The 23,465-nt window shown below is 43.3% G+C and overlaps 1 protein-coding gene across 1 annotated transcript in view; it reads left to right on the forward strand.

Annotated features, from left to right (window-relative positions):
* The first annotated feature begins 5,488 nt into the window (after positions 1-5,488).
* The window catches only part of tspan9a (tetraspanin 9a), a 153,418-nt gene continuing 135,441 nt past the window's right edge, over positions 5,489-23,465 (forward strand). Inside the window, exon 1 of the mRNA XM_085780015.1 lies at positions 5,489-5,506. The gene's annotated coding sequence lies outside the window, so the exon portion shown is untranslated. The remainder of the gene's footprint in view (positions 5,507-23,465) is intronic.

Genomic DNA, 23,465 nt, shown 5'->3' on the forward strand with positions numbered 1-23,465 from the left:
AGTCACCAAATTTTTCCCATTAACATTAATGCACCACAAGCTAATAAAGTGCCCATAATATCAAAGATGCTACAAGCTCAGACAGAGTGATGCAACAACAGTCACTTGACAAGATTCACAGTTTTGTAATGTTGTAATGCTTTCTGTCACAATTTATTTTCTTATGATATAACAGATGATCATTTGCTAATAAACCCTTTAATTTTCATCCTATACAATGTCAGCTGGTCTGGTTTTAAAAACCTTTTTTATGCCAATTTCAGATCAAAGCTATTTTTCCTTTTAAACATATTCCTATTATATAGACAGGCACCAAATATTCTTGTCATTCAGTCTCCCCTTTTCACTCAAACCTCTAAAAACAGCCCAGAAAATGACGGTATGTTATTGATGTCAAAAGAAGCCAGTGCTCTAAGTGCTTAAAACCTTTTTATAGACTTCCCCATTTTTGAGCACATGCCCAAAAATAAAAGTACCTAAAATAAAAAAGTTATTGTTCTTCAACTGTTTTGATTTCAGTTGAAACCCTTGGCTCTTTTGAAAAGTTAGCTCTTAAAATTTTAAAGTGAAGTCACTGAAGCCAATACAAGGTTTGAACCAGTGCTTTGTCAGCAGCTGCAGTGTTATGGGAAATCATGAGGAGTTTTGCACAGATAGGATCAGGAGACGTCAAGCTTCCAAACAATGTACAATGTGTCAAGGTTGTGTGAAAACTGAATCCAGCAGAGGCACCAAAACACACCTAGAGCAGGGCGTCCAAGGACAAAGCATCTCCTGGGTGGTAAGGTGTGTGATCAGTAACAGCTGTGTGACATTTTGTGTGTGTGTGTGTGGTAGGAGTGTAATGACCTGTTAAGCTTTGATTACTTTTCTGGCAAAACTCATATTTCACTTCATAATTCTTTCTTACTCAGGTCACACAACTCTGTTTAACGTTGTGGAAAACTGTACGTTTTGTGGATGTGACTCTTATTTTATTTTGGTCACGCCATCACGCCTGCTGTAAAGGTTAGATAAGTTGAAATGGGTCATGACCCTGAGATTGCAGACATATTAAAGTCGCTGTATACTTTTGGGTCAGGTCAGGCCCTGATGGGTCACAGATGAAAGCCAATGAAAAGCTGTGATGGGGCAGAAGGTTTTTACATTGAGAAGTTCAGATGGACCAATCAGGTCACTTGAATGCCAGCCTGCCTTCGGGGCTGTCGGCCCTGTTTCTTTCTTACAGAGGCCACGAATGGCCTCAGGCATCAATTAGGTATTTCCTGTTAAACCACCTGACCTGCTGTGACCCCATCTTGTGTTTTTTTTTTCTTTTCTTTTCTTTTCCTCCTTGACCTCCTCACACACACACACACACACACACACACACACACACACACACACACACACACATGGCTGTATTAGACAAGCTCAGTGTGTAAGTAAAACCGCAGCGGCATGTGATCCAAAAGGCCATATGTAGACTACTGCAATGCAAGTGCAGTTTCTAAAGTTAGTAATTGTGTTTCTCTGGTTGCACTCTCGACATCGCGATCAATTATTTATGGAAAGCAAATTCTCGGTAATTGATCTTAGTTGTATGCCGCTCGTGTGAGTACTTATAGCTGCCAGATTCTCTCGGTGATTGATCACTGCCACATTTGTGTTGGTGTGCATCCCAAGCCGTGTGTGTGTGTGTGTGTGTCCAAGCAACCCCACCCACCCCACCTCCTCGATCCCCCTCTCCTGGCGTTGACTGTGTGTCATTAAAATGGAACGGCTGGCTACTTGGAAAAAGCTGTTAACTGCAGCTTGAATGTAAATCAATGTTTTGTGCTTCCTGTGTACTGTAGCTCGGCCGTCTTGCAGCGACGCACACTGTGCAACCGATAACTGCTGAGAGTGAAAGCTCAGAAGAAAAATGAAGCTGTGTTGTGATTGCACTGTAATCGTTTCAAATGTTACACCTGTGGCTGCTGTGCATGACATCATGTCTCCCCCAAACCGCGTACCTGTCATACATCGTGTGGCAGTCTGATCAGGATGCCTGTCTCAGGGAGTATAAATAGAGTTTTATCTCCCCTGATTCAGTCTTCCTGTTTGGACTCTTCCTGAGGCTGGAGGGCTGTCTGTCTGTCTGTCTGGCTCAGGCTGTGGCCGCACTGCAGCACTTTTCTCAGGGTAAAATTTCACTCTCAGTAACCTCAGATGTGCAGGCGGCAGGCCGGTGGGCTCACGGTGATTCAAGCAGGCAGAGGGGCAGATTGTTTGGTAGATGAGAGAGGAATATAAACGCAGAGGCTGCAGAACGGTAGCAGAGCATGGGGCGGAGTGAAGAGGAGGGGGTGTGTGTGCATGTTTGGGGGGGGGCAGTCAGGCAAGCAGGTAGGTAGACAAACATCTCCCCCAGTGAATCTGTATCTGCAGTGACCACAAGTCAAGACCACATTACAGTACACAATGAAAGCCCTGCAACAGATTTGCATACTTATTGTATTGAGCTAAGTAGAGTAGAGGGAATAGTGGTTAAAAGGAAATACCACTGCATTACAGTATCTGTCTTTTACTGTGTGGATGGATCAATGTACAGGAAATGTTCGGTCTGCAAGTGACAAATCAGGTTCAGTCAGACCTCATGAACTTTCACAAATTAAAGGTGAAATCTATAGACTATTAGACAACAATACTGAAAAGTGTGAGGTAACATAACACTCTTGCTCTTTAACAGTAAAAAAAAAACCTTTAATTTCTCAAAATGGCCTTAGTGCAGTACTGCAGTAAACTCCCATATTGAAAAGCCCATATTGAAGACCTGCACACTTTCCTGCAGCCTCTTCCTTTTCTCTTCCTACACTGTTGTGTGGGGACAAACCTATGAGATAACCAGAAATTGAATGAACATGCATGCCAATGCAAGGACATCCTTTCAAAGTTAAACCCAACCAGTTTGCAGTTCACCTTAAAAGTTTGAAGGCACTAAAACTGTGTTCTCATTGCGCCGATACCGAGATGTCTGAGAAAGACTCATCAATAAAGGTTGATAAATCGGTTGGGTAGCAAAACCTCGCACTGGTGTAGCTGGAGTCATAAGTTTAGTTCTGTGTTTTTGGATGAGAGATGACTTAAATGATTCATAGATCATTAAAACAGAGTTATTTTTCTGTCAATTGACCAAACAATTTACAAGCCTTTGTTTGAACTCTGTATGTCTCCCACTGCGTTTCAGTTTTATACTCTCCTCGGTTCTTTATGTAGCCCAGGTGTTGTGAAATCTTGCTGTCAGATTTGTGTGTCGTGGAGAAATTGAAAAATAAAAGATTGATGGGCAGGGCCTAAAAAAAGGAGGAGGTCTCCTGGGGTTTGGACAAGGGAGAGCAAGACAGGGAGAGGCAGCACTAAGAATATACTGAAGGAGCTTCTCACGCTCTTGCCTTTATCACTAGCAGCTCCAGCCTCAGGGGGATAACCGGCAGACCTGCTGTAGCCGTCTATGCTGAGAGCGCCGGGGGGTGGGGGGGGGTTCGACCGTCAGAGACTTGTTAGTCTTATGAAATTGGAAGCATCACCATGTTTTGACCGTTGAGTCAAATCTTCAGCAATAATTAGCAAAAGGTGCTGCTGAAAGTGAAGCTTTGATCTCCTGGCAGATCTGACAGTGTTGTTGCGCTGCAGCTCAGCAGATAAACCATCAGGGTCGGTCCTCGAACACATCACGCAGTTCAGTGAGGATACCAAGTGAACATTTACAGTACACAGCCTCAGGGCAGGGTTTTCTAGTCATCTGAAGTGGCTGCTTCAGATGTTTGACACTGAAATGTGTTTTCCTCTTTGATTCTTTCATTCTCAATTGGTCCCCAGTGTCAGATATTATCGGAGATTGTGCATTGATTCACCAAACCATGGGTGACTTTTTTAAAAGAGAAAAACATTATCGTGGTGCTGGTGTGTTGTAGCATTACTTTGAGAAAGTAATTGAGTTTTTTTCTTTTCTTTTTTTTAAGATCAATTTTTGCCCCACGTCCTCTAATGAACCAGTTCACAGAATCCAGATTAGAAGTTGTGCTCTGAGGTCTTAGTGCCGGCTCCAGAAACAAAGGCAGTGGAGTGTAATGCCCTCTTTTGTTCTTTGAGGAAAAGAAAACATCACAAATGGAAGATTGGAAACGTAGAGGGGAAATGTCAGTTCCTGCCCTTATTACTCCTACGCCACAAGCTTTATAGTTTTGAAGCCACAACAGAAAATGAAAACTAATGACTTGTTGACTATGCATGTGGCTAAAGCGAAGGCTGAGCAAATAAATGTCACGTCCAGCAGGCATTTTGCTCCTTGTTTCATTGTTTTTTGCACCTCTTTTCATCCTGTGCAAACCCCAACCCCTCCTTTGCTTCTTTGTCCTGCCTTTTTGTTTTATATGTTTGTCCTCTACTACTTCTTTTCACACCATCGTCCTTCTTACAGCAGAACTAGACAGTTAAATATTAAGTGGAGAATCTGCTCTGGCTTTGTAGCGGCACGCCTCCCTGACCAGAAATTGAGTGAGTACGACAAAGCTGGTAAGGTTGTAGACCTGCTCGGCAGCTTCAGAGGCCACTGGCTCTGTTTTTTGTTTTTTTACATCATCGTGAATGGGAGTTCCACAGGAAAGCAGACTGAGTGGGTGTGTGGTGCAGAGTCTGTCACGGCAGAGATGGTCGCCCCCTTTAATCTGTGGTTGACTATGAGCTCATGGGACACTCTGTCCAGTGTCGTCTGCGCCGTCAACCTGCAGTTTCCACGTAGACACTGATTCAAGATGAACACAGCATCCTGACATGCTCATTATGAGCCACCTAATGTATAAAACATGGCGATTTACTCACGTTAGCATGCTTAAAATAGCTGCCTATGTCTGAAACTGTGATTATCAGGCGTTTTGGGGGCTATTTGATCTTGTGACAGTTAGTCAGATCCATAGTGGTCCGAAATAGCATCAATGGGGAAGTGCCACGATGTGGGCTATAATTTTCCTGTCTGCTCCTTTCATACTGTCATCGTCTCCAGTGGCAAAAGATTTGTCCAGGAGCTAAATGTGCGGTCAGTTAGTAATGACCCAGCCTCACAAGGGAACCAGTCACATGTCTTTTCCACGTCTGAGTAACAGCATTGTGTTTCAAAGACGTGTGTTTTTCCATGGGAATGGAAGTGTGAAAACGTTCAAACAAAATCCGCAATCCACTCACGCTTGTGTTGATGTTATAAAGAATTCACCGCCGCTGCGCCGGTCTGTTGTTCACAAGCCGACATGGCAGCACAGAGCCGTCACTTAGCATCGGCCATTTCTGCAAACATTTACCTTTTAACACTCTGCTTTTTAGCTGCGTGCGCTCCATTATGGGTCTGTGATTTTAAGAAATAATTACCAGACGATCTCCTTCTCAGTCGCTGTTTTTTCTTCCTCTTGTTTGTTTGACAGGTTGTCACAGGCGAGCTGGAGAGAGCCCCCTGCCCACCCCTTTGCCTCCGTTTCCGACCACATCTGAGCCGGTGAGAAATCACGCCACGTTCCAACCTTCCTTTTAGTTTATAGTATACCCTACCAAACTCCAAGTAATTGTTTGTTTACTGAAAGCTTTCCTTATAAGTGAACCATTTCCTTCGGGGGGCCACACAACGTTTCGAGAGTCCAGAATGGATGACGTCGTGTGGACGTTCAGGAAATTAAGATGTATTAAGGAACAAATCACACACTGCTCTGTTCCCCCTTCTGCAGTATGTGTGTGTAGTGGTGGGTTTTTCCCAGTTTGCTCCGGGGTGTTGCTATAGAAAAGACAATAGACATCCAGGAAACACGCTCTTGGGACTAAATTACGGTTTGTTCGGAGCTGACTTGCTGCTCTGGTATGGGTGTGCTTCCTGCCGGTCTACCTCCAAACATTGGAGTCGGTGACTGCAGGAAATAGCTCCTTATACACACATACACACACTTACACACACTCACACTCAGTCGTATACACCTTGAATTTCAATTTCAGTGACATAACCTGCATGACCTCTGGTACAGCCTGCACCAGTAATTGGTTATAGGCATAAATTATGTCAGACTATAAGGGCAGCCAGAAGTTCTTTACAGTGTGTGGTCATAAGGTCAAAAGTGTGCAAAACCAATAGAGAGTCTCAACGCTCTTTTACTCAAAGATCAAGTATATACACTGCCTGTCCACTTGGATTCAACTAAGCTAATAGGTAAGAGACTCCCATTGGATAATTACGATAATTACAACAACTTATTTACATAACTCTAACTGATGCAGTCTCATTTTTTAAACAACCATGTCAGAAAACACATCCTGTGGTCGTGGAAAAGATGTTAATCTGTTTCAGAAGGGTCAAATTATTGGCATGAACCAAACAAATAAAATATCTAAGGAGATAGCTGAGACTAGTAAAATTGGGTTAAGAACTGTCCAACGCATTATTAAAAACTGAAAGGAGAGTGGAGAACCATCATCTTCAAGGAAGAAACGTGGTCCAATGTGAACACAGAGTCCAGACCTGAACCCCATTGAGAATCTTTGAAAAATGAATGCAACTCTGGATGGGAATAAATGTTGTGACATTGCAGAAGCTTATTGAAACGATGCCACAGCAAATGCATGCCGCAATCAAAGCTAAAGGCGGTCCAACGAAATATTAGAGTATTTTTTGGACGAGCAGTGAAAAAGTCATGTTTCTATAGTTTTCAAGCGTTGCATTTGCTTTCTAAACATGATTCTGCTGTTCCCAATGTAACACAAGTCTAGGCTAGTATTTCAGCATGCTAATGTGTGTGTCAGAGTTTGTGAAGTGATTGCGATGAAGTGTGCAGAGATAATATAGCAGCATATAGCCTGTGTGGCACTCGTGAAGGACAGCACTTTGAATAACAGACCGCTGCTCGCATCTGAATACATTTCATATGCAGTGCACTTGCTTCATATTAAGATGTCTGGCCAGTTCTGTTTGATCGGTGCATGCCAACTCTTGAGCTGTATAGAGTTTGCAGAGAGAGAGAGAGATAGAAATACTTGAGTATGTTTGGAAGCACACATCAGTAATACAGCTGGAAAGCCACAGGAGACCTGGCCTTTAACTTAAGCTGCTTCAGCCCTTGGTTAAAAACAAAAACACATCTGACCAGGAATCAACAGTAGCCATTGATAGACATGTATCTCTAGTATCATTTATGTTCCTTTTAAATACTAATCTTATAAAAATACTAAATCAACAGTAACAAACATAGGCTGAGTAACCTCAATATATTTCAATTCACTAATTCACTTCTGCTTACTGTTATAATTACATCACACAACAGGTCAGGTGCTTTTATTTTGGTTATCCTATCCAGTGCATATTGTGCAAAGGCTAAAGCAGGTTAATGACATAAGCTGCTGAGCCATTTCATGCTGCGATCCTGAGGCTGAACGAGGTGTGCTAACATGAATAAGGAATCACTCTGGATCATGGCTATCCATGTAAAGCAGGCACCACCAGCACATGGGGGTCTGAAAGCAGGCTGCACTGCTTTTCACTCCATCTCACACTGTTCAGGACTGAAGCACCCTGGCAGCACTAAAGCAGCAGCGAAGCCTTGAAGGATCCTTTGCTCTGTGTTCCTTTAAATGATCTGAGCTCAGGTCAAACACTTTGATTATACCGAGGCTCAACTCACTCATTCATCGACGGTACTGGACTGGTGCAGTGTGGCAGCGACCTCTGGCAGGCGCTGTGGGCTCTGCAGTGCAGTCTGACATCCACCACCAGTGTCCAAATGTGTTACTTGTAGTCGTTGTGATGCAGGTTTAAGCTGTTTCTGAGGGAGACGTATCATCCAACCAGACCTTAGAGCAAAGCTTCATAGGCGGCTGCAACTGTCCGATGTTGCCCCCTTTTTCTATTTTAAGTGAAGGGCAGCAACATCTGGGCTGGGAGTTAGCTCAGACTAATAAGGCAAGGCAAGGCAAGGCAAGGCATCTTTATTTATATAGCGCATTTCATACCAAGGCAACTCAATGTGCTTTACATAAAGACAAAACATTAAAAAAAAGAAGCATAAGACAGAATAAAAACAAACAAAACACTAAAAACAGAGTTAAAAGCAAGAGCAAATAAAAGTAAAAGAAAGAAAAAATAGATAAGTTTAAAGTTCTCAGCTATAAGCATGTGAAAAGAGAAATGTTTTTAACCTGGATTTAAAAGTGCTGACAGTTGGGGCTGATCTCAGTTCTGCTGGTAGTTTGTTCCACTTGTGAGCAGCATAACAGCTAAATGCTGCTTCACCATGTCTGGTCTGAACTCTGAGCTCCACTATCTGACCTGAGTCAGTAGATCTCAGAGCTCGACTGGGTTTATACTCTACTAACATGTCTTTCATGTATTCTGGACCCAAACCATTCAGTGATTTGTAAACCAGGAGCAGAACTTTAAAATCTATTCTGTAGCTGACTGGGAGCCAATGTAAGGTCTTAAGAACCGGGGTGATGTGATCTGATCTCTTTGTTCTGGTTAAAACTCGAGCTGCAGCGTTCTGAATGAGCTGCAGCTGTTTGATACTTTTTTGGGGGAGACCAGTCAGAAGACCGTTACAGTAGTCAAGTCTACTGGAGATAAAAGCATGAATCAGCTTCTCCTGATCAGTTTGGGACATAAAACCCTTAATTCTGGAGAATTAATAAAGAAAGAAAAGATAATAAAGAAAGAAAGTGATCCATGGTCCACAGAGACTGGTTGGTCTGAACAGGCTTTTTTCTGCAGGGAAAAGGAGGAAATTAATAGCCTCAGGTTGTCACTATAAATCCCTGTGAGGCAGGCTAGTTACTCTGCTTCGAGAGAAGCTTTTTCCTTTTTTCTATTTTTGTCATGCTTATTCACTTTGCTTTTAAAATTCTGCTCACTGTTTTCTCCTTGCACAGGGTCCAATAAGGACAAGAGTTTGGATTTTTTTTATTCATTTATTTTTTTACATTCAAGCTGAGGTCCATCACACTGCTGTTTAAATTACTTCACTTTCTCTATGTTGTAATGAGGGGAAATTCTTTCTTCATTGTTTCTTTCAATTTGTTCTACCACTGAAGAGCCTAACTGAAATTATACTTGGTGAACTTCTTCAGTGATGCAATTCACTTACTTGTTTACACAAGTGGTAGCAACTCAGGGTTTTTTTTGTGCCATTTTGTAAGTCAGGCTTCCAACACAGATGCTGCACAGATGCTGCTCGTATTGACAGCTCTGGTTAAACGAGAATCACAAAGTAAGTTGAAGTACGTTTCAGCAATGAAATAACTGATTGATTGAATTGATTTGTGAATGATACCTGATACAGCGCTCATGGTCAGCTCGCCAGGTTCAGCTGGACATCTTCATATTCTGCTCCACAGTATCATCATCGCTCCTGCTCAGCATCCACCCGACTCTTCTGGTGCATCTGCAACTCGTCAGCTTCAGTTGTTTATCTGTTCTTTGGCACAACATGGTAGCAGAGGTTGAAAATCCGGCTCTTAAACACAGCAAATTGTTGCTAAGTGAGACAGTACTGCATAAAGAGCTAACGTGCAATGTGTTAAAGGGATAGTTCACCCAAAATTCAAATTTCACTCATTTTCTACCCACCCTCATAAGGGTTGGGAGAAGTTTCCCACAGTGTCCTGTTTTAATATGAACGTTACTGCCCACTCTCTGCACTAATTGGCGCATAGGGAAGGTTAAAGGGATAGTTCACCCAAAATTCAAATTTCACTCATTATCTACTCACCCTCATGTCGACTAAGGGCTGGGAGAAGTTTCAGAGTCCTCCGTGGCTTCTCTGAGTTACAGCGGGGCTCCGCGCAGCACTGCATTGCCATATGACGGTAGCGAACGGGACTCACTTTTCTTCGTCCAAAAAGACACACCAAAAAACATCCAAATACCTCCATAGTGCTCGTCTGTAATGTCCCTCTTGTATTGAAGCCCCAACATGAGAAATTGTCCCGAAAAAAATTAAATAAGTCTATATTTTAATCTTGTTTGTAGCGGAAGCTCCCAGTGTCTCAGTTCACTGCTCCGCCGGTGTCAGTGCAAATCGCGCAAGATTTGCACTGACACAGGTGAGCAGTATGGAGGTATTTGGATGTTTTTTGGTGTGTCTTTTTGGACTAAGAAAAGTGAGGCCCATTCGCAACCTTCATATGGACATGCAGTGCTGCACGGAGCCCCGCTGTAACTCAGAGAAGGCACGGATGACTCTGAAACTTCTCCTAACCCTTAGTTGACATGAGGGTGAGTAGAAAATTAGTGAAATTTGAATTTTGGGTGAACTATCCCTTTAAATGTCCTTGAAAGGCTTCCAAAGTGATGTGAAAGTTCAAAATACTGCCCTGCCCTTTGGTCATTTTAATTAGTAGCACTTTTTTGATTATTATTATTATTTATTTTATTTAAAAAAAAAATCCTAACACAAACTGAGTTGGGTCTTCTCAGGATGTGAAGGATTCCCTCTGGCTCCCAGCTTCAATGGGTTAACAGGTTGAGCTGAAATGATGAGTGTTGAGGGCTTTCCGGCATCACCATTCAGTACGCAGTAAACCCTGAATGTGGAGAGGGAGGTGTGTGGGAGAGGAGGTTGAAGGAGAGGAAAAAGGGCACCGTATTTCACAGCCCCAGTTATGCTCCCCCTGTAAAAAAACATCAAGGCTGTGGTTCACTGCACCTCACAGCACGGCTCCCGCAGTCTCCGTGTTTGATGGTTGTGTTAGCAGACCCACAACACAACAACTCTTTGCTCTGGCGGGGTCAGGTGGGTTCAGAGAGGATCCTGGCCTTTAATCAGACAACAAGCGATGCTGTTGACTGCTGACAAAGATACGTCTCTATGGTGCAAAGCCTGTTTGTGAGCTAACGTTTCAGTTTGATCTTTGGATAGACTGTGGAATTGAGGGGGTGCGAGTTTGGATCTGACATGAATCATTGTCAGGGCTGTTTGTTGCAGTGATTTTAATTTGCTTGTCAAAGGTAATTATCTAAGTTGACCAACTGACAAGTATATTTTTAGCCTGTAGCGGCGCAGACAGGTTGAGCAGGTTGACCTTGAACTGGAGGATGTATCTATACTCTGCTGAAACTGAACTTTTACATTTTTATTTGTCTTTGCATATTTATTGAAAGTGAATTGCCTGAAATATTTCTGCCAAGATTATGTAGAGCATGAAGTACATATCAAACTTTGTTGACGTTATGACAAGCCATCCCACATTCCTTCTTGTTTTTCGTGGATTATGTTTTTTGTTATGAACATGAAAATGGATCAAATGAAGAACTTGTGTAAAAACAGCAACAGCGGCTCTCTGACAGCAACTCCAGCTGATGGTTTAATGTATAAGATATAATATCATATCTTGAAGCTAATGAGCTCTCAGAATGGACACAGATGAGCAGGTATTAATTCTCCCCTCTGCTCAGGCTAATTTCTTTTCTTTAATCTAATTTCTTTTTTTTTATTATCAAGTGACTGATTATCTTCAAACTTATTCTGCAACAGAGAGAGTTTGCTCTTGAAGTGTCCTCTGCAGATCAGACTCCAAATGTAAAAAGAGCGTTTGCATTTATGCGTTTTCGAAAAAAGCATTTCAGGGAAGACTAATGGGAGCAGCGATAAAACATATAAAAATATAATATGAATGATAAAGTGGATGCATTCAAATTAAACACACAGTCTAGTTAAGTTTATCGTGGCCAGTGATAAAAACTTTAGTGCTGCCTCTTCCGAACTCGGCCTCTTGAGAGTTGAGACTATCCCCCTCACAGCTTTTGTGCCAGCTGTGGTTGTTCAACATTTAGGCTCAGTCCCCTGCGAGGACCTGAACAGCATACGAAAGCCCCAGAGTCACTGATGAGTGACGTTTTAGTGGCTTGTGGAGAGCTCTTAACAATACCTATGAGTATTTCTCTCCTTCTCTCTCTCTCTTGCTGTGCCTCTCTCTCACCGCGGTAGAGAGTGAGGATTAATATTCATGCTGACTGTGTCGCCGGGCCTCCTGCACACTGCATGTAAATGCTAATATTGTGAGCGTTGCTAACCATGACCTAATGGCTCTGCTGTCTAGTGCTGTGAGTGTCTCAGCTTGTGATTAAACCCATTCATTTTTAAGGCACGCTGTAACTAGTGCAGCCTTTAACATAATGTAGAAGAGCTGTATATTGTTGCTGAAGCAGTCAGTGTTGAATCCTAATCTCCTCACCGGTTTATACCAGAGACATGAGCTTAAAACTGAAACTGGCACAGGAGAGCAACAACAGAAACCTTCTAATCAAATTTGACCTTAATTTTCTTGGAAATGACCATATAACAGTCTTACTTAAAGAACATATGGATCCTGAGGAGGAGGCGTCTCCCTCTAATCAGAGATATTCATTATCATGCAGCCTCCGAATCATCAGACAATAATACAGTAACTTTGCCATCAGCACTCCCATGCTAATGTAATTACGTCTGCATTTTCTGGTGGCTGCAAGCTGAGCACAGAGGAGCTGGCTGATCAACCACAACACCATGACGGCCTATACATGTGTGTGTGTGTGTGTCTGTGCATGTGTGTGTCTCTTAAGGTGGATGTCTGAGAGTAGATGTGATGTAACTGATGATTAGACTTCGAATATTCAACCACATTTGATGTGGAAGGAACAAGAGCATTGATTGTGTTTCCTTGCAGTTGGTGCCATCTAGTGCATCCTGAGCAACATAGCATGATTGGACTTTTCCAAGTTTAACTACTGCTCTACTATTTACAGTATGTGGCACTGATTTTATTAAAATGTGCCTCATTTACATGATCACCTCATCCAGCCATGTGCCTCCTGGCCATTTGCACTGCATTGGGCATAACTAGGAAACCATAAAGCTATTTGTAGAGTTAACCCGTTTAATCCCAAATTTTTCCCTGCAAAATAAGTGCATACATTTCACTCCTTGGACCTCCCTAACACATAATATGTATGTTTTTTTTCATTTCATGTTGGTTTTGTTAGTGAAAATTTAGGTTTTATACTCGGCAACAATTGTTGCCGGTGGGAAACTGCATAGTCTAAATTTTCACAAATTCTATAATTTGACCTATTTACACATATAAAAAATTAAAACTGACACTAACATGTGAAACATATTTTAACAAGGCATGTACAAATGTGCATCCTAGAGGAACTTCTGCTTGTTTACCTTGACCAAGGACTACACCTGGACCCTGTCCTATAGGCTACTTTTAGGCGGATGTGTGTGGACTCCACAATAGGGCTCCATGTAAAACATGCACACTGTGGGTGAAACAAGGCTCCACAACTTGTACTCAAACCAGATTGGTTTGCCCCTGATAAACTGACTGCTGCCATACTTGCCATAATACTATTATTACCACTACTACTACTAATAGTAATAATAATAATAAAATCCATATGTGAGCAGAATCCCATGAAAAGTCAGCAACTCATCCATGCTCCAATCAAGTGCCTTCCTTTGGTTTGCATTGAATAGACATTTGACATCTCAACAGTGAGCTCCCTCAGAGAAGGATACATCAGCAGAACAAATCAACAGGGTCTGGGTTTAGTTTGTATAGCCTACTGCAGTTGGACCGTCACAAAATCTGGTATATTGGATGTGGCTGGTAACCATGTCACAACACACACACACACAGCACAGGTCTTTTTAGGTCTAGAAGATCCAAGACCTCTGATATTTTTAAGCTGTGTAGAAAAAAACACAAGATCAATAGAATAAACAGCTAAAACCTTTGACATCTAGTATAATGCTATGTGACTATGTGTTATGCTAGCGGCAACAATTGTTGCCGTGCTTACATCTACTCTCCTTATGATCAAAATATGCATGCAGGCATACAATTCTCATTACATATCAGTAGTAGACCCTTTAAATAATATATGTACAAAAAATGTCAGTTATATCTGTTAATTAAAGTATTTTATTTACTTCCTCATGTACACGTTTGAGGCAGACATCTCCCCCAAGAGGTGTAAGCAGGAAGTAAAGAGGCCTGGTCATGTGACCTTTCGCACTATTTACATGAAATTGATACAATTTAGAGTAGACAGCATATTATTTCATTTTAAAACTTGCATTAAATGCCCAAAGCTAAAACAGCAGTTTTAGAGCTTCCAGAAGTTAGAAGAAATGACTGGCAACAATTGTTGCCGGTGGGATTAAACGGGTTAAGCAAGGATTGTTTTTGTTCATCAGCAGAGTCTCTGAGGAGATTAGATTTTTGGATGCGATCCACTCTCAAGGCTCTGAAGTTGTTGTTTAAAAATAACTCCTAATGCACTCAGCACCAAACCTCTAACTTCATTAAAGCAACACTAAGGAGATGTTACACTTTGATCCTCCCCACTGAATAGAGTGGCTCGAAAGTCCTGTCAGGGGTGTTCGTGGTAGGTGTTGTAACCCACAAAATCAATAGTGTTCAAATCGAAAATTTCTAAAGGTATCTAAGGAGAGAGATGGAACGGGGGAGGGAGAGAGATTGGGAGATCGGGAGGCGTGGAGAGAGCGAGGGAGGGAGAGAGAAAGAGAAAGAGGTATTGTTCACCAGTGGATAATTGGAAGGCAGGGAGGCTGAGACTGCAGTCCACATGGTGTTGAAACAAGCCGTTCCCTGCGGCCATTTATCCACATCACCTGAGAGGCACTACACCAGTGTCACTGACTTAAAATCAATTTTCTGATGAAATTACTTCAAGAACAAATTATCTCTCATTCATGGCCCGCTGCTGTCACCAGCTCTGTGTTCCCGGTGACGCCACTAGAGGTCAGTGTGACCCTGACGAGCGCACACGAGGGAGGGAAGATGTCATGTACTCTCTGGATGGGTAGTAGGAGGGGGAGTTTGCAGCATGCTTTATGGTCATGTCTGCAGAATGACTGCATGGTGCAAAGCTTTGGTTGTTTTCTGCTTCAAGCAAAATCGCTTTCTCTCTCTCTCTCTCTCTCCTCTCTTGCTCCGTTTCCTTATCGGTCCCCTTCCTTTGCATTTCAACCTGGGATGTGTTCAACCTGTTTATGCAATTTGCATAAGCTGGCTTCAGAAATCTGCGCTTACCCGCGTGTATTGCTCAGTCAGAGTGAGTTGGCTGTTCAGAGGGAATAGCTAATGACTCCATTGCCCTCATTGACGCATGTCAGTCTATTTCAGGCTCAACGACTAACACTCTCATACATGGCCAAGTGCGAGCTGATGATCTACGTGCTGGATCAGCCCTGTGATGTCAGCCTGCCACTTGGTTAGTGTTTTTTCAGCAGAGCGTTGCACTTTATCCTCATGCCTCTGAAGCATCACTGAAGTGTATATTCTAGCCTCGTGTCACGCTGCTGACAGCACTCCAGCGATGGAGGAGACGTACTGGGATATCAAACATGTGATTTGACCTGATGTGGTTGCAGTGGCATTTCCTCACCCCAATCCTCCTCCACCTCTCTTGCCCATAACAGGAGCCATCCTTCAAGCCCAGTCTCCTTATTGATCCCTATTTGGCTGGGGTTCATTCCACCTTCTCCGTTACCCACCATCAGTCTCCGATCTAAGCTCGTCCACCGCTCACCCCTGCTCTCTCAGGATGAGAGGAGCTGTAATTGGAGGGGGAACGAGGTTGAGAGGGAAGGAGAGCGGGGGCAGGGGGACAGGGGGCACAGCCATACATGGGGCGAGAACGAGCCAGGAAGGGTATATAGATGAAGAGACAAGAGAAAGTGCGAGAGAGCGATTGGGCAGCTGGGTAGAGACGAATGGCATTAACTGGACTGAATGCTGAATGCAGGGGCAGGAAGGGCACTGCCAGCCGTGGAGGCTTGTGGCCGGCGTTCACATGACTCTCTGTATGCTGGGACGCAGGAGAGTAATAGAATCCCAACGTGATGTGCCGGGATGCTTGTGGAGGAGGGATTAAATTTAGCCACGGCCGCAGGCAGGCAGGCAGGCAGGCAGGCAGGAAAGCAGGCAGCAGTCAGCTCCGCAGGGCTTGTGGGGGGGCAATGTTCGCAGCTCTGGGGCCTTCTCTGGCTGCCCCCTCTCCGGTCCCAGCTTTACCCTTCCGACAGAGTCGTGGAGGGCACTGCTGCAATCACAATATGAATCACCTCCTTTCCATACCTTAGCGGGCTTAATGGCCAAATGGCGAGATGTATCGCATTGCAATGTGATGGCAGTGGGGGGTAGGGTGGGAGATAAGTCAGCCACAATTTATTTGCAGGCTCTGTTAGGGGAGCATCTGTTGGGCCTGTGCAGCTATTGGGTTTCAAAAGCAATAGTGCATGTCATAAAGTAATGTTCTATGATAGAATAGATGTTACATGATAGACGACAGTCATTCAGGCTGTAAAGTTACAATGAGGCAGTTTTTTTTGGGCTGCCAAATACGCAGCAAGAACAACTTCCCCCCTCGTTAATACCACCTTAAGCAATATCAGGAGGGTATCAGCAGAGGACATGACTTTGGAGCGCTCGTGTCCAAGTTCACACACGTATGTCGTGCACGCGTCTCTGTACAGAACAATTTTCCGTATGGACAGTTGATCATTTTAACGCCCTCTCTGAGGCTGCATGGTAGCAATAAAGGGAGTCATTCTGATTAGTTACAGATCATTGTGCAAGGGAAGCAAACCATTGCTAAGGAGAGGCAGGCCAAAATGAAATCCCTTTCTGGGATTGTTGGACCTGATTTTAAAGGTCCCATACTGTATTGTATCAAGTGTGATTTCCATGTCTTTTTTTTGCAGCTCTAAGTTTGATATTCACACTGTGAAAGTATCAAAGCCCCCCAGTTCACAGAGAAATGAACACAGCCTGTCGTCAGATACTGAGCTTACAGTGAGCCCTCAGAACTTTTGTAACTTTGTGATGTCACATCCATCAGCCATGCTGCCAAAATGGCCCACCTGGACCCCCACCATCCAACCTTTAAAGATAAGATTTGGTTTCTCTGAGTCTCTAAAACTCTTTAACATCTACTCATCACTCATCAGAATCTGAGAGAGGAGCTGCAAAACCTGTCTCCTTATGGATTTCAAAACTTCAAATTAAACGCAGCAAAAGTGTAAAATATGGGACCGCTTAAGTATTGTAGTAAGTTTTGTTTCAAATCTGTTCAACCGTAGGGACGATTGCAAACACATTTTGTGAAGCTCTTTAAAGGAGTAGAAGTATGGACCACTGCTGTGATGGAGTAAACATTAACAAAAAAGTCATAATTAGCTTGGAGAGGTTTGCTCCTCACTAGTTTGTGTTTTTTTTTCTTTTGATCATTTGTCTTTAGAATTACTTTTTCTGAAAATCAAGTAGCAGAGGAAGCAATAATATTTCCCTCAGTGACAGCTCCTGTCACATAAGGCTGGCATTTTAACAATCAAACATGTATCATTTCTAGCAATTTAATAGAGGGGGGGTAAAAAAAAAAAAGATTCCTCAATCTATACAACATCTGACCATGGTAGTAATCAAGTCCTATGAGGCAGTTACCTTTGTGTTGTTATGCTCTTAATCGATTTCTATTTGTGGTCAATCATCCCCATGGTTTTCTTTTTCACTATCCATTGGCAGGCTGTGATGTTTTGCTGTTTATAATAACAGGTTTATGGTATAGCCATATTATCTCAGATGAGGGCTGCAGTCCTGAATAACAAAGACTCCCCATCTGTGCAGTTTGCATCAAACTACGGCACAAATGATTTAGCCATTCAAAGCCGATAGCGCTAAGGCCATAAAAAGTAATTCAGTGTTAACCAAATGTTCCCCACTCAGAGAGGTGACGATTCGGACGTTGAAATTGCTTGAGGTTTGAGATGAAAGACACTGTGTGTGTGTGCGTGTTGTGTGAGCCAATGCGGTTTCAGCAGCATGCTTTATTTCTTTTTCCCGGGTTCTTATTAGTCTTTGGCAAGCCCGAGTATGTTTCTTTCTTGGCTGGAATCTTAATTTCAAATCTTTGACAACCCTGAACAATAGCCGAGCCTGGCTGTTTGGAATCCAATTCATTCATTTGAATACTGGCAAAGTCTTGTTTGAGCTAAATGATTATGACTTGGCTTTGAGAAGTAATGGTCAAAATAAATTATAAAAAAAGGGAGAAAGTAAACTTTGATTTCATCTGCACTCAGCCATGCTTGTGTAATGTCCTGTAATCCAGTTTTGTGATGAACAGATGATGCAAACACTTCATTACATGTGGATTTAAGCATCCGGCTGGGCTAAACTAAGCCCCCATCTCCCCCAGTTTTACAAGAAACACTGCTTTTGGCAAATGTGTGATAGGGGAACAAATTGATGGGTTACGTTAGCACTAATCTACAATATGTCTGCTCACCGGCTGTGCTGCTGTGCTTTAGTTTGTCTTTAGAGAAATATCTTTCAGATATTTTCCTATTATTCAGATCTTTTCATAACCTGAAACACAACAACAACAACAACAACAAAAAAGTTTTGCCCCTTAGGTAATAAGTGTAATCTCTGCCTTCCTCCGTGTTTGACAGATTCGCATCAAAATAAACAGCCCACCAGGTGAGAATAATGTGTTACAGATGTGCTTTAGACATGTCTTTAAGTTGTATATCTGCAGACCAGCGCTGGTGTTTAGTGACAGATGCATAGTGATTAGTCTGCATCAGTCTGCATCAGTAGGAACACGCCTTTGGTGTTCAAACCCTCTGACTCTGCGTTACAACTCACACTGACGCATCAAGCAAGTGTCAAAGTGTTTTCACCCATATGCTGAATGTTGCCAAGAGCAGACTTGCAAATTACACAGAGACACTATTGAAAACATAGCATTATTGCATTATTGCATTTCCATCCGAGCAGAAATCCTGTCATCGATTTAGGTTGTGCCCCAGCCTCGTCAGCCTTAGCCAGTTTTTGTTGTATTATTAGTAGAATTGATGCTTTTAGCCTTTTCCCTAATGCTCCTGAACATCAGCCTAAACTATTCAGTGTTGAAATTTTGATGCATCACGTTTTTTTTTTCTTTCTTTCTTTTTTTTTTTATTAACAAGGATTTTAAGCTCTTAGTGCGTCTCATTTATTCGATCGGGACCTGAGAGATATATTTTTAAACAATGGTGCAGCCTGTCTGCCGGGTCTATTAGGACTAATCGGCTCCGAGTCCATTACGTGTTTAGTTGACAACACGAGAACATCATTATAATAAGTTAAGATGGAGACAATAACTCCTGCTCTTCAAACATGATGAAGCGTCTCATTGAAAGTAGTTTTGGAACGGCAGTGTCATTTTCATGTTGATTATTGTAATGAGTTTTTATCAGTGGGAGCGGAGCACTTCTTGCGTCTTGTGGCACATACAGACAGGCCCAGTTGCTTCCATCCAGATCTGAGTCATCTGTCTAAACTTGCGGGAGGGCGTCGTGGAAGCTGTCGTAGAGAAGCCGCGATTGCATAGCTCATCATCAGCTGCCTTGTTTCTGTTTCTGTCCCTTCCATCACGCCATAAGACCGGCTAATTCCCCCTAATAACTCATTGTCTAGACTGACTCATCCTCATGCACAATCGTGGCCTTACACAGCTCTTCAGCCACAGGTGTGGTTGACTCTTTTTTTAGACGTCTCCGGCTCTCTTCTCTCCACTGTCTTGCCACGCACTGTATGTGGTCAGTGCCTGGGTGGTCAGTGATGAGCAAGATCATTGTTTTTTTTTCAGGGCTGTGGTCGAGCACAAGACTGTCCATCACTCCGACTGAAGTTAAGGTTGCATATATTTTTTTTTTTGTTTTGTTTTTTTACATTTTTTATAGCATTCACGTAGTCGATCAAAACAAACCTACAGGAGACACTGACCTTTTATGTACCAGCAGAGTTTGTGAGTTTAGTTTACAAGCTGAGAAACATGAAGGTTAATGACAAGCAAACAAATCGGCTGAGAGATTATTCACAGAAGCTTTGGCCTTTCACAAACAGTTCTGACTCGGTGGTGTAACCTCTATTTACTTTTTTTGACAAATCACTTCCGTTACAGGGGCGACTGATCAACAACACAAAAAAAAAAAAAAAATGCTGTAACTGGAAAGAACCCAGCCAGCATTTCAAATGTGTTGTTATTATCTGCTTAAGCTTTAAGCCTGTTTTACACAGGGACGGGAAGCTTTCCATGCAAAACCTCCCATCTTATTTTTAACAGTTTGGCCCTCAATCCCTGCGTTGCGTGTCAGAGCCAGACAGTGAATTAATATGCATTAAAGCTAAGCGCTCAGGTGTGGAAGAAGAGACCTGGCACTTTGTGGAGAAAGTGGGCCGTGAGTGATGAGGGATAGCACCGATCCTGACACCTGGAGTCGGGCTTTATTCAGTGTGCAACTTCTGTCATCATACGCCCGCCACTTCTTTCATCTCTGTCACGAGTTGAACGCCATAACTTAGTTACTGACACCCACAACAAAAACAGATGAATCCTCCCTGAGAAACGCACACGTGTATTGTACGGCGTGCACCTTTTCATTACAATTGCCTAACATCTGCGGGCCGCTATTGTGTGGCATTTTAATGGATAGTTATAACAGTGTGATTTACACTCCTGGTTCCTTACTCAATTGCTATTCAAGAAATCCTCTAATAGCTAGTTCACAGCCAGGCTCTAGACCTCTGAGAGCATTTCTTGTCTCCATATGTCATCCGAACATTCACTTTATTTTCTCCTTTTAATAGCTCCAACAGGTATTTCCCTCCCCAGAGACTTCCTCCTACCATCACCGAGGATAATTTGCAGGATCCGAGACAGAGTGATGAAGGTGACGCTTGACATTGAATCATTTCCAATGAGAAAAACACTAGACGTGCACATCTGGTGAAAGAATAGTCAAGCACTAGTAATAGTACCAGGTCTGCAAAGGGCAGTGTATATACACCACCCCCCGTCAAGAGCCCCTCTGGAGCTCAGATGGCATTTTTAGTCACCAGGACACCTCAACGACAAACAATGGCCAGGTGCCAGGGAGACAGCGAGGCGCCTAATTCATCTCACTGCCCCTTGCTGAGCCACACACTGGAATGACACTCGCATATAGTAGTGCGACATCCATCCTTTGTCTCTCCACGTCTGTCTCTCATTACATGGAATGGCATGGAGAAGGCTAACATGGCAGTATCGTAATTAGCGGGGCACATTAAAATCGAAGCCGTGAAGCGTGTCATTAAAAAATCCTCCGCTTCAAGCCACCTCCGTCTTTTCCTCTCTCCCACATCTCCACACTGAAAGTGCTGCTCACAGACTCGCTGTGGATTTATCATTGCATCACTATAATCTGTTCCTCGGCCTGGCTGCTTTCTCTCTGTCTCTACTTTCCTCCTTTTTTTTAAGGGGTTGGAGTGGGGAATGGGAGCAGCGGGACTGACTCTGGGCCTATCAGTCATTCTGTCAATGTTTACGGGGTGATCAAAGCTGCAGGAGAAGACCTATTCCATCGGCAAGATGATTTAGCCGTAAGAGGGAGAGGGCTCCAGACATCTCTGTTCTTCGCTGGCTCTGTCAGTGCACTGATACATAAGAAGGGACGGGAGTGTGAAGAAAGGGGGGGTTTGAAATGTGTCATCTCTGTGGAATTGTCTTATCCTGTTACTCGTTTTACGAACGGATAGTAAAAAGATGAGGGCAGAATGAGAGAAGGAGAGAGGGAGAGAGGGAGAGAGGGAGAGGGGATGCAAGACAGGTTTTTTAGTGATGATGTGTGGATGTAGCGAAGAATTGGATTTCCCTCAGACAGTCACAGGGCAGCAGCAGCAGCAGCAGCAGCAGCAGCAGCAGCAGCAGTGGGTGAATGATTCTCTCACTCTCTGTCTGCCTGATCAACACTCATCATCAAATGATGTCGCTCTCAGTCACCTGACCTTCCACATGTTGCTGTCTCCAATTCTCTCCACTTATCTACCAGGCTTATACTGCAGTTATTTCCCCCTCTCATATCTCCTTCCCCTCCATCTTGTCCAATTATGACTTTTTTTTTCTTCCCCCCACCAGTTTTCCAATTTTGAAGTGTAGCATCAGACCAATACTAGCGACTCCAGTATTAATGTCCCTGCCAAAACAAGCTTCCTCAAGCTATATCTCATTTCTGCCCTTATCAGCTGCAGACCGAAATAACACCCGGGATCTTTTCAGAGACTTTACTGAGACAAAACAAACAGGCAGGAAGCTGATATTTCATGTTCGTCTGCTATTTGTCAGGCAGAAATTGTACCTCTAATGCACAAACACACGGCTACAAATAACTCCTGACGGGAAGAAGAGTTGTTCCCGTGTGTCTTTGCTCAGCAGTCTTACTCCGGATTCTCTTATTTAGCAGTGTGGCCTTATGGTGCTTTTGTGAATTCACATCAAGTCCGGTCACCAATTTGCAGGGGAAGACTGTCTGCGGCGTGGTGGTCCCTGCGGAGAGCATTCGGCAGATGTGACTGTCTCTGTTTGTTTTGAGAGGGAAGACTTAACATGTCTGAGCAGACCAGTCAAAACCCTCCACAGTTGGCTTCGGCGCATGGTGAAACCCATTACATGTCAAAGGTCACGTATTATCCCCTCTGCAGACTGCTAATACTCCTAAAAAAAAAGACTCTATTTTCTTTTGCTTCACTGCCACTTGCCTTCAGTTCTCCCTCTTTCTTGCATTTCTCTCTTTGAGTCCATTTCTCACCTGACTTCCTCCTGGTTAGTGTTTTTTTTTACTCTCGGTTTTCACACTTTGCTCTCTGCCTTAAATCTCCTCTCTCCTAAATCCTCCGCTCCACTTCATCTTTCCTCTCACATTCTCCTGTGTCTGCTGACACAGTGCCGAGCGGATGCACGACACCTGGGGTTGGCAGCGTCTTCTTTCCTGCCTAGCGCGGCCTGCACAAGGAGACAGAGGAGAGGGCTTGGTGCCCCTGCCTCAGCTGGGAAGGACCAGTGGGGTTTTGTGGAGATCTAAACACCTGCAGGGGGGCTTGAGAACATTGCCAAAAGGCACAGGCACACACACACACAAATACACACACACACTTCGAAACCATGGCGGCAGGCATGGACACACATTGTCAAACACTGTGTCTGCAGTGCACACCACATGCAAAAACAAACACATAAAGAGCGTTGATGTGGAAAGCTGCCTTTTAAACATGCACAACATAGTAAACACAGAAAACACTGACAGGTTTAGCATTAAAGGGATAGTTCAACATTTTGGCATATTGGCCCATTGCCATAATCCCCATAGTCATAGTAGCAGTAGGTTTGTTACCTTTAATTGTCGGTGCAAGCTATTTTTAGAACGGCGGAGCAGAGCCGCGAGCTGCTCAGAGCTACGCTACGGAGGCTAATGGGATTTCTTGGTTTCCCTCATCAAACTCATCAAATACACAATCCAACAACTCCTGCACATTCACCACGCTGTGAGATAATAACAGAACGTTACTAGACGGAGTCGTGTTTGAGGTAAATACAGAGACTGCTTGTTGAA

This window comes from Trachurus japonicus, chromosome 6, assembly GCF_045865225.1.
Source record: "Trachurus japonicus isolate A0001 chromosome 6, Traja_1.0".
In the NCBI taxonomy this organism is placed as follows: domain Eukaryota; kingdom Metazoa; phylum Chordata; class Actinopteri; order Carangiformes; family Carangidae; genus Trachurus; species Trachurus japonicus.